Source organism: Caloenas nicobarica, chromosome 2, assembly GCF_036013445.1.
Source record: "Caloenas nicobarica isolate bCalNic1 chromosome 2, bCalNic1.hap1, whole genome shotgun sequence".
Classification (NCBI taxonomy): domain Eukaryota; kingdom Metazoa; phylum Chordata; class Aves; order Columbiformes; family Columbidae; genus Caloenas; species Caloenas nicobarica.
The window spans coordinates 132,707,831-132,718,590 of record NC_088246.1 but is presented as its reverse complement, the minus strand read 5'-3'; positions in this window follow the sequence as shown (position 1 = coordinate 132,718,590).

Here is a 10,760-nt window from a genome sequence, read left to right as displayed (position 1 = left end):
TCAGTTGGTACACACAGCACGTACAAACCCAGCTAGAAACCCTCCTTGACTCTGTGCAAAAGACAGCTGAATTTCTCCTGCTAATCAGGTGGTTTTAAATGCTGGTAGCAGAATTTCAAATGTTATTACTTGTCAAAAAATTCTTTATACATCACTGCCCTTTACACTGCTGACCAACGGTTACATTAAATATACAGCAAAACCACCCATTTTACATTTAACTAACAAGACCAAATAACTGTATATAGGGTATTGAAATGCTTATTTGAATGGAAAGAGTGCCTGCAGTTGTCGTTCAGTAGAAGTAGCTAAAAATCACACCATAAAAAAACTCCTTGATTAAAAAAAAAAAAAAAAAATTATGACAGACAAGCTACTGAAAAAACCCCAAAATTTACAGGAAAAGACCTAGAAAAAAAGCATACCAAAATTCATCCTTCTCATTTCCCAGGGCTACCTGAGAGGCACAAATCATCCTGTCACCTTGTGAACGCACAGATACAGTATCGGGCTAGTTCTCCTCCTGGCCTCGGTGGAGTCCAGTGGCCTAATTAGAATTCTTGTAGAAGCACCAAACATCGAGCTATCCCCAAAATGAAGAGCATTTATGATTGTGTTACTTCTTGCAGAAATTCTCTGCAGATTTTGGAGGGACTCCACAGGAGTTGCCCTTTTCAGACTACTGCTATTCCTTTTCCTTTAAACCACTCATCCATTATTATATTCAATGAGATATCAAAAAGCTGTGGAAGTAACTACTTTAAAAAGAGCAAACCTATAATGCCTTCATATGAATAGCACATTTATTAATGACAATTATAACTACAAACACTTCCTATGCACTACAGAAGACAAATAATACATGCAAAATTTATAAGTTATTTAAGTTTATGACTGAAATGTTAGAATATTTTGTGCCTATAATCATGGAAAAAGTTCTACTCAGCCTCATTTACAGTACTGTAAGTGTACAAACTTTCACCATCTTTCAACACAGCTAATATATTTTGATTTTTCTTAAAGAAGGATACTAAGTATCTTTGTAAATTAAGATTGATGTTTAGGAAATCACAGTAGTTTCATCACAAGATGGAATGATTTCCTATTATCCAATGGTTCATTTTGAAAAGTTTCTTCAGTAGTAGAATTTGTTGTATTAGCTACAACTATTTGTATAGTGTTTGCTACAAAGCTTGTTAACAGACAAATGATTCATTGCATTAAATATGCTATTTAAAATAATATACAAAGCTTTACATGTTAGCATGAACTATCTTTCGTTCCTTAGTGCATAAATTGATAGGATTTTTTTATAAATAATCTCTGGCTTTTTTTTCATGCCAAAATTGAATGCTGCACAAATACAAACATATGTAAGACTAGCTGAATTTTATTTCAAAACTTCAGTCTCCAAAACACTCTGGCATATGAGCAACTTTAAAATAAGGGAATGAATGTAAGATGGAAGATATCATCTATGACATGATCAAATCCTGCTATTCCCACCACTGCTAGCAGAATTTCTTCAGTGCTGCCAAAACAGGCCCCTCAGTGACTACTAAAAGAGAGGGAATGAATTGACCCTTCATGCTTCTGTCATATAAAAACTCATTTCAATTGATTTTTTAATATGGAAAAATGTACACCATAGGAAAGCCGTTCTTTATACTATTTTTTTCATGTTCTGCTAAGGAAACTTCTTACAGTCAAATCTTTCATTCATAAAAATCTGCTTTCTGGGGACTTTTTGGCATCATGAAGTAAATCATGAACAATCAATGTATACTAAATGACTACTGTAAAATATTAATACGTTTTCTTTCGATCTTAGGCGGATCAGAATGCAGCCCAGCAATCAGAGCAGTTAAGGAAAGAAGCCAGTGATGAACAGCTTTTGGTCCCATGTCAATCCAAGCTTTATACTGTTCACTAGTATTCAGACCCCCACACAGTAGATTTCTTTCCATATTGGACACCTCCACTGTTTTCCAGATTGTGAATGACCTTGCAGATTGAAGTATATGTTCTTTTAAATACTAAGTCAAGTCATCCACTGCTGACAGCAAAGAACTATTAGCCATAGGTAAGAAGAAGTTTTAAACTTGTATAATTAGTCAAAATTTGAAACACTCCTTTCAGATATGTGATACTCTCAACTTGAGTAGGAAATGATTTTTCAAAATAAATTTTGCAGTAATTGTGAAGAAAGAGAAAACTACACAATAATGTTTTTGTTCATGTATTTTTGGTGGGTTTTTTTCTTTAAATCTGATGACCTCACAATCACATACAGAAAGCATTCCTATCTTATCTTTAAGACTATTAACTCTGTTAATTTTTCAGCTCTCCATATTAAATGTAATCATTCTTTCTGATTGTGGTATAAAATAGAACATAAGCTAATAAAATCAAGGTTATTTCCATAAAAGCCCTTCTGAAAACAAAAACAAATCTCAAGCTACAACTGGAAATAGTTCGGATTTTCTTCCTTTTTTTTTATTTTTAAATAAGTAACAATATGTCCTTTTATTATTCCAGCTTAGTAAGAATTGTAGTTCTCTTTAATAAGGTCTTTATTTAAATGCTGGTTTTTTTTTTTCTTGTTTCCCACATGTTCTGGTAAGGAATACATCTTCACAGTACTTCACACTTGTTTTGCAAGTACAGTGAGTTGTGGTGGACATACTTGGAAGGCATCCTATTTTTTTTCAATAAGTTGGCATATTTATGAAGAACATTGATAAAGCACACACTTCGAAATGTCTCCCCTCCCATTTCCTAACACGCGCATGAGACAGGGTACACCAGGAAAACCTAATGAAATCACACGAGTTGAGCCAGAACATCACCTTACTGTAGTAAACTCGGCCAAAGATTTCCAAGTTAGAGAACTTATTTGCCAAAAGCTTCCCACCCAGGAAGTGGTGTGCAAATTTCCGCACACCAGTGGGGAATCTCGTATTTGGCTTACAAAGACACACACCCATGTAATACCAGAGATTGAGCGTCCCACTCCCGCAACACACCCTCAGCACCAGGGAGAACACTGCCAGTCACCGTCACATCAGCTCTGCCGCCACCCACCCCCAAGCATTTCATAAATCGCCCATGAGTAATCACTGGGAAATGTTTGCTTGTATTCTAAAACATATAAAATTATGACATGTTTGACATGAAAAGATTTGTAACACTGCAGCATTACTTTATCTGATAGAGATCACTGGCTTTTTTTTAAAATAAAAATGTTAGACTTGAATCAGATCTAAAAAAGAGTGATAACATCTAAACATGCATTAGAAAACGTCTTAGACTTTTTGGAAAATAAATAGCCTTTTGTGCTTAAGACCTAAATATCTTGACGAAAGTATGTCTACAGTCCTCTATAACTCTATAACATTACAGCAAGTCTCTAACATCGTCATGCCCCCCGCTCCAAAAAAAAGAAAAAAAACCTCCACGTTCAGAGCCAAAAAAGGACAAAGTTGCCTTTGAGCTGGTTAATGTTAAAGGATTTTTCAGAACAATTAGTGAATCATGAGAGTAAATGAGTAAATGCACAGCCCAACTACTTCCAGTAAGATGGTCAAAGGCATCATCTCACACGCACTTCTCAAACCCAACATCAACTATCAGCTTTACCGAGTAAATTTATGGCACTTAGATGCTTCTCTGCCTTTTAATTTTGCAAATTCCTTTTGTCTTTTTCCTAAAAATATAGTGGTTAAATAAAACACTAGAAAAGCAAAGCCGGTATCAGAATGGAATAGCAGGTTTTCAGGGCACACTTATTAGGCCAGGTGGTAAGATTAGCTGCAACAAATCATGCCAGGTGAAATATAAGTAAAAATCTTTGTGGGAAATCTAGGCTAAGCCTGTTTCCATTACACACATTTTCAGACACTTAGACCACCCCAGGCATTCTATAAAAATGAGATTCTTGCACATATTGAATCTGCCTCTTTTTTCATTTGAATTGGTGATTCATTATGTTTGGCTCAACTGTACCACACAGCAAAAATACATAGCTTTCTTTAACACATTATGATGAGGGTTTTTTGTTGTTTTGTTTTTGGGGTTTTTTGGGGTTTGTTGTTGTTGGTTTTCATTTTGGTGTACCAGGGAACAGACCATTACTGCAGGCTCTGAATTGTCTTTATGCTTTTGGCTTCATAAAGTATCTGTCTTGCGGAACAACCAGCTACAACTTCAACAGCCATCGATATGAATAAATACAGAAAACAAAGAATGTGCCTGGCTTCTGCCTTGCCAAACACTATGGACCCACCCTATTTAGCATATTTTGCAAGGTGTAAATATTGCCAAAATAGTTATGAAGACGTCCATGACTAGTCTACATCAAAGTTTCAAAGCTGAGTTGGAGATTTAACACTCCAAATGCTATGAAGTGCAATTTACAATTTTAATCTCGCCTCCACTAGGTTCCTTGCCCTGACTGCACTTGAGGGGAAATATCAAATGAATACGAAAGCTCTAAAATATTTTGAGCCTGAAGAATAGTTGCTGCAGGATAATTTTGAAGATAATTTACAATGGTTGAGGACATAGCCCACTTTAGGATCCTCTCTCCTGACTCTAAATATTATCTGCAGTTCATTCTAAAAGGATAAATGATTTATTCACTTTATATATCACATTGTCATTGAGGAGATAGCACTACTACTAGCACAGCAACAGTAATCTAATGGTGCAAAGGGAAGATGTTACATCCACTACTTGAAGTCGAAATAAACAAAACTGTCTGGTTATCTGAGTTTATTCATCACTTAGACATGCTCACATACATCAGTTTACAGATCATCAGTGAGTGCCTTGGCTAACATCTAAGAAAGTACAAGACACATTCCTGTTCACGAATGCTTAGTTGCACTCTCTCTTTAACAGAAAGGTGTGTTTCGAGGATGATTATCACATTGTATACACCATCAGTCTTAACAGACCAAAATTATCAAGGTAATATCTTCCTCATTTTCCAGATGCCTTGTGCTACTTTGTGTCAATGGTTTAGTGAAACCAGTGGTGCACCTGTGTGTGGTGGTCCTGCTGCTACACTCTCCTGCCCTTGATTACCTACCGGGATTGTTATTATTTCACTTCTTTATTATTCTCATTTGCAGTGAATTTCTTCAACTAAGGAGAACTGGATTACACCTATAATAATTGTATATTAGCAGCGAATACTTAAAAACTTTCTTCTGAGATATTCCATCCTTCAACTTAGCATATGGGTTTCAGGTAGCCTACCACCAAGTAATGCCACTTCTGAAGAGCAGAAAATAGCCCGGAAAAAGCCATCTCATAGCCAAAAGGTCACATAGGGACCACTGAATATAGGTCATCATGAAATGTCAACTACTAGCTCTGCAACGGTACTGACAGAGAGCAGTGTGTCTGGGTGATGGAACAGTCAAGGCCATGATGGTGCCTGTTAGAGCAGCACATTTCTAAGGGAAGATGTAGAAGGACAGCTAATGGTGAAGTGCAAGCCTGATGGCAGAACACAGTATGCCCAGTACAGGGGTTAGGAGGTAAAGACGGAATGCACAAAGTAGTTATATTCCTTTACCAAGCTTTTCCAGGAGGCTGTCCATAGTAGACTTTGCAACATATGTAGAATCATAGAATCACAGAATCGTAGAATCAGACTCACAGGATCATAGAATCATTCAGGTTGGAAAAGACCTTTAAGATCATTGAGTCCAACCTTCATTATCTTACACAACTATTCTAAATTTCTGGGGGAGAACAGAAAATGCAAGACACCTAAAACTTCCCAGATTCCTCAGTGTTTCTGTAATTCTTACTATAAATCGTATATCAAATGTTATGCAGATTTAAAATCTTGGTTTATATATGCATATATATATATGTATGTGTATATATGTTCACACAGGAATTTTTTTTTGGTGGCTTTGTGACAGCTGAATTTGCGGCCTGAATTATCATTAAGTATACCTACAAAAATTGATTTGATGGGGGAAGCTTACACTCCTACATACTTGACCCTAGTAATTATTGACATTGTGTTGTCCATGTGCAGATTCTCTCCATCAGCTAGCAGTAAATCTGTATTTTGCCACTTCAATCCATTCCTGTGCTTTGCTTTGTGTCCAAATTAAGAGTAAATTTGCTAACCCTGTCTGGACTTAGCAGGCATCATTCAAAAATTGTGCATTTTCATGGGGAGGAAGGAAAAAAAAATAGGATACTTTTGCTTTTTAAATACCAAAAGATAAGGTTTACTGTTAGGTATTCCAATTAATGTCAGCTATACTTTAGTATTTAATATTTCTATTTTAACTGAGTATTCTTTAGTTCATTTTATTCTTGAAAACTCACAATAGCCATCAATTGTTGCCAGTTTAGAGGGCTTAAAGGATTTTTGTAGCATAGAGTTTTGTGGTGAGATTTGCTGAGTTACACTTAAATGACTGGAGTTACTTGTTAATTATTTGCTTAGATCAGGTAACTTATTATTTTCTGATACGCACAGGAAAATTAATCAGAGACTTGTCCCACAGAGCAGAATGAAATGAGAAGAGGGAAGAGTTCAGATAAAGTCAAACCATCATGATATTGATAAGCAAAACTTAACACTCCTGTTCAGTCATCCCCAGGTGATTAGAAATTTCTTAATGACCCTCCTTGGCAGATTTTTATACAAACTTGCTCATTAGCAATGTTTTATATAGCCACTTAGACAAATTTTACTTGTAATTTATTCCTATTTACCTTGAAAAATACCATATAATTATATATATACTTTTTTTCACAGATAAACACCCTTCCGTCTGTCATGGACAATAAAAGAGTTCAAAAAAAGGTTAACCAGTATCAAAGCAAGGTTGATTTGTTTGTTTGTTTTCAGCTTGCCTAGAGTCTTACTTTTCTGTGTGATGAATTAGTCTCAGCAAGTCTTCTAATTTTTATATCCTATCCCCTGCTGAATGAGTTATATATTCTAGATAATGTTTCAAAACAAACTCAGCACACTTCTGCCCATGCTAGTGACTATATAACTCTTGGTCCTACGTAAAAAGCTAATTAAATAACTGAATAGTCAGACAAGTCCCATTATTTTCAGTTACTCTGTCTAACATTAAAATTTTTAACTAGAGTCTAAACTGACTCATCACATTCCTGCAGAAAGAACGTTGTGTCAACACATTTGGCTTAATTCTTCCAAGACACTGGGATAGTTATGCTTAGCTTGACAACTTCTCTCATTTTTATTGTTACAAAAAACAGTTAATAAGAAGTTCAGAGTGTGTTAAAGACTAGGAGTTTAAACTGAAAGTACTGTAAAGGGACAGATGATTCAAAGTACCACCCAAATAAAGGAACAGTATGAAAGCTTAAAGGCGTATATTCAGCTTCAATGATATTTTGAATAAGCTCTTTAACAAAATAACTCAATTTTATGCATCAAATAAATATGAAGATTTTTAGAACAACTCAGCTCCTGGGGAGGCATGTGGGTAAAATACCCTGATTTTCAAAGGGATACTTTTCCCTCTGAGAGCAAAATATATTATGGGATTGAGTACTCCCGAAAACCTAGCTGTCAAAGTGTATCGAAACCAACAATCCAAAGCTTCTAAAAACCCTAAATTGGGCCAAAGAAACCATTATACTAGGTCATAAACCAAGAAATTTCGCATTAAAATTATTACATTATTTTCCTTACAAGAACAGAATCATTCTTGGTTTCAACAAACATGAAATGACAACAGTATGTCCTTGAAAATACAATCAACAGGGCTGTTCTAAGAATCAGGAAGGCCCTGGACACATGATATCTTTATGGGCAGAGGCATCTGCACTGTAAGTGCAGTAAATTCAGATCTCAGTGCACATAAAACAGAATGCTCTGGAGAAAGAGCTTAAGTCTATTCTTTGCTGTACACATACTGATTTGATCTGCCATTGGCCAGTGGTTATCTCTTAATTTTAACACATGATAGGTGTGTTCTCAGGTAGGAATAAAACATTAACTACTGCGAATTCGAAGAAATACAGATAAATCTGCTCCTAACATATTTTTAACAGCAATTTGAATAAGTTCAAAATCAATAAAAATCCTTTTTAAAAGCTGATGATAAATATTAGAATAGTAAGTTGGGCTGCACCTCTCTGATTAATAGAGCCAGAACACTGACCGGGCTGAGCAGGAAAAAATTCACAGGCATGGAAACTATGAGAGAAGCAAACCTGCAAAGTTGTACTTAATCTCTATCTTAGGAGCAGGTAAGAGGAAACTGAAAAATATTCATAGGTGCAGTTATGAGTAAAAACACAACACAAATCATCAATATTCAATCTGAAAATTTATGTGTAGCTGCAATAATGTAGGTTACTTGATCAGTTCTGCCTTAAATATTCTAGATAACAGCTGTGTCTGGGTGGGATTTCTGGACATCACCAATATTCATGTGGCCATATCCCTTTTTTTTAATGTATTCATGTAGGTAGGCTCCATCATTTTATCTGAGAATCTTGCAGTCAGTAACATTATGTCCTTATCTGTGAGAGAGGTCTAAACTATATTCCTCTTTTTTATGAACAGAGAACTGAGGCAAAGGACAACTGAAGACAGCGTTTATGATACTTGAGTCCATATGTCTACAATACAGTCATCTGCATGCGAACTAACTCTCTTTGTATACAATGATCAGAAACAGGCACTTCTACACAGATTGATTAAACCTATCTTTTAACACTAGGGTGAGCTGAATCACCTCTCAAAACATTCATTTCTTCCCACTGGTTGTCTAGGCAAAGCATTCACACAAATACAAAAGACACCTAGAGTTAAGTGAGGTCAGTCTACCCAAATGACTCCTCAAAATCAGAGAAGAGAGCTGAAGATGGAGACCCTGGATGGAGACCTACCTCCTGCACTATCCACCTGAGCACCTTCTCAAAACTGAACGTATATCATATACCCCACCTGTTACAGGTTATGAATACCAGAACAAAACATCCTTTATCAAATTTTAAAACAATTCCAAATATTGTTATGCTCCTAGTTTACATAATGGATGCTTGCTCCAGCTTAAGAAATGCTTCGAGGTCCTGAGCTTCAGCAAGAGGGTCACCCAGCTTAACATGTGTGTAATCATAAAGTATTGGGCGTTAAACCAAGTGAGGATTAACAGAATCAGACACAAGTATCTCTGTGTTAAATAAAAATGGAGATACATGTAATATAATAAAAAATAAGCTAGGTGAAGAACATTCCTCATATCAGAAAGTGAAAAAGCAAGTGTTAAGTTACCATACCTAAATACAGGACAGCTGTCCTGCACGGTCTTGACTGTAGTCCCGGTCTGTGAATGTCTACCCAAAATACCTCTGACTGGAGAATGGGCCACTATAATTACCTTTAGAAGGTACCCTGAGCACTCACACAGGCTCAGAGTCCAGCTGATACCTGCTCTGGACCGAGGAATAAAAAATTGAAGGCATGTGGAAGGGACAGGACCCTTTCCCACCCTTCTGGGACACTATTGAGGTGCATCTCCTGGGGCCAGGACTGTGATGTGCTTTTCCCACAGTGTAGATAGAGCCACAGGAACAGCTAGAACTTAGGCTGCCTTATCAAAGTTATACTCTGTGTTGAACAAAAGGAGAAATCACAACTATTCTGCTAAAGGTATCTCAGTGGACACACAAAAGTTGTGGTTTGGTGATTTTTTGCAATAATGTGTGAAGATATACATCTTCTCGTCTGATTAAGGAGAAAAAGCAACTGTAAACTGTACTGTGTACTGATTAAATGCCCTGGCAACACTATCTAAAACTGATTAATCTCCCTGATAACATTGCTTTAATTAGACACATGAGAAAATATCTAAGATGACAGTCCACTTTTGATCAATAAGTTCTGTAAAATATGTCAGCGTTTAAAACACATTATTATTTCAATACCCCGCACCTGATTTGTGAAGACGGCAAAAGCAACGTCATGTGAAAAGTTAGTCTTTCAACTTCCAAAAAGAAGCAAAATCACAGTAGAAAATAATGTCCTAATCAGAAAGAACCACAAACAAGATTTGTGTAGGAATCAAGAAGGCTGATTCAGTAGTGGTGGTGTGCAAGGAAATGAAGATGACTTCACTTGGGTAATTAAAAGGTCACTAGTGCATTTACCCTAATTATTTGTTAAGGTTTTATTACATATACAACAAATCAGTCATTTGAAAACAAAGCGGTAACAGGATTTTCTCTTTTAGGTTATTTCAGGTCTAGAGATGGAGGTACTGTAGAAGCAGACTGACACACCTAGCAGCAACATCATAATTGTTGCACCAAAGAGAATATCAGTGTTGGCTGTTTGAAATGGATGTCCTGCTTGGTCTAATAAAAATGCAACTTTTTGCTAATACTTGGCCTTGCCTGGACCTTTGAATAAGTACAACTAAAATACTGAAACTTCTTTGTTATGAATTTTTTTATATATAATAAATGTTAGGGATAGGAAACATGATAAATATTTCCTAATTGAAGATGGATGCAACTTATCTAATTTGATCTGTGTAGCATTCTTCGGAAAAATAAAATGAAATAAAACTACAACACTGTTGTCTACTGTTGTGTTGGAAGCAACAGTTAAACAAACAAACAAACAAAAACAACAAACGAAACCAAACCAGACAAAAAATCTGAAATCAAACTATTTCTCGGAAGTGTGGCAGAAATAATCACTTTGGGATTCCAAACTCTTCAGAAACACTGAATCC